Raw genomic sequence first — 1,758 nt, forward strand, 5'->3', positions numbered from 1 at the left:
GGCCTCTTTCACACAGGCACCTTCAGTTCCCATCAGCAGGGAATCCGTGCACGTCCATTTAAATCCGGCTGCCAATTGGCCAAGATTGGGCTTTTTAATCAGTTCCACCTGAAAAACTGACAAGCGGACCTGCTCGGAATGCCAGTGTGAATGCGGCCCTAGTAAGGAGGGGAAGGCGAGTGCATGTATATTAGAGATAAATGCCTGCTGTCACATTGTATACATTTATAACTAGGGATGCACTGATATATCAGCCACCGAAACATATCGGCTGAAAATGGCACTTTTGGCATAATGCCGATAGAGCAATGTTTCGGCCGATACATCGGCGCATCACTGGTTTCTTTTCTCCCCGCTGGGAGCTGCTCTGTGTCCCAGCGGGGAGAAAAGAAAGTGACGTTTCTCCTCCCACACCTCCCTGTGGGGGTGGGGGACTTTAAAAAAATTTTGTGTTTTTTTTGTGTGTTAAATGTTATTTTTTTGGGACTAATTTTTTTTTCACTTAACTGTAGTGTTATCACATAGGGGGATAAGAAGCTCCCTATGTGATATCAAATTACAGCGACAGGTCCTGTTTATGGAGACATCAGGGGTCCCTAAGACCCCTAATGTCACCTAGGGACTCCCAGAGAAGCTGATGAAGCAGAGATCTGCTTCAGCAGCTTTTTACCGGGTTCAGTAGCCGGAAAGTGACAGCTGAATGCGGACATGATGTAATACACATCACTTCCTGTATTTACAGAACAGGGTGGAGATCAAAGGGAGATCGTGTACTGATCTCCCTCCGTTCTCCCTGCACAGAGCCACAATGCCTGGTCCCGGATCAATGAGTAGTAAAAGCGTAACCTGGCCTTGGGAGGTCATAAGTTTGGATGATGAGTTGTCAAATCCACCAAGTGATAGTGCAACGAGAAGCAGGCTGTCCTCTACTGGGGCCTTCTAGAGACCTGGACTGTCAAAATGGAGCTGTATCTGTAGACATAATCTCAAACATCACATCCAGACAATGGAGGGAAATCTCATTAGGATATGTATAGACAGGACGGAGGGATGGTAGGACAATGTCCTGCTTCGGGTAAAGGAAGAAACCACCTTGTGAAGAAAAGAGGCCTCAAAACAACCTTGTCCTTGTATAGCACAAGAAAAGGTTATTTACAGGTTAAGGTCACCAACTAAGGGACTCACCTCGCAGAAGTGATGGTGATGAGAAAAGCAACCTTGAGAGTAAGAATACAGAAGAAGAGGTTCAAAGGGCGGTCACTGAAGAGCCAACAGAACCAGCCTGGAGGTCCCAGAGTCACCGAGAACAGGGGACAGACCAAAGGGAAGGCCAACAAATTGCTATGGTTGCATGCCCATAGCAAAACACAGGTAGTGTTGATATGCCAGGAAGATGGGGACATACATCCTTGATGTCCACATTGGCCAGTGGTGTAGGATCACAAAGGGATTCACATGATATTAAAAGGAGAACTATGGGGTCAGTGTTTTTCCCCATAGTTCTCCTTAGGTTAACGGGAGGACACAAACTAGCGTCCTCCCGTTACCCTAAGCTCAGTATATAGGGAGCTACAGCTCGCGGTATACTGAGACGCCGCACCTGGAGCGGATTCCGACGTAGACGACGAGATCCGCCCAGCTGCGTGAGTGACAGCTGGCTCTGCCTATCTAGAGGCAGAGCCCGCTGTACCCGCCCCCTCACCTCTTGCCGTCCGCGCGTTAAGAAAAAACAGACGGACGGCTGACTCCTATCTGCGG

This window comes from Nanorana parkeri, unplaced genomic scaffold, assembly GCF_000935625.1.
Source record: "Nanorana parkeri isolate BGI_ZX_2015 unplaced genomic scaffold, ASM93562v1 scaffold3239, whole genome shotgun sequence".
In the NCBI taxonomy this organism is placed as follows: domain Eukaryota; kingdom Metazoa; phylum Chordata; class Amphibia; order Anura; family Dicroglossidae; genus Nanorana; species Nanorana parkeri.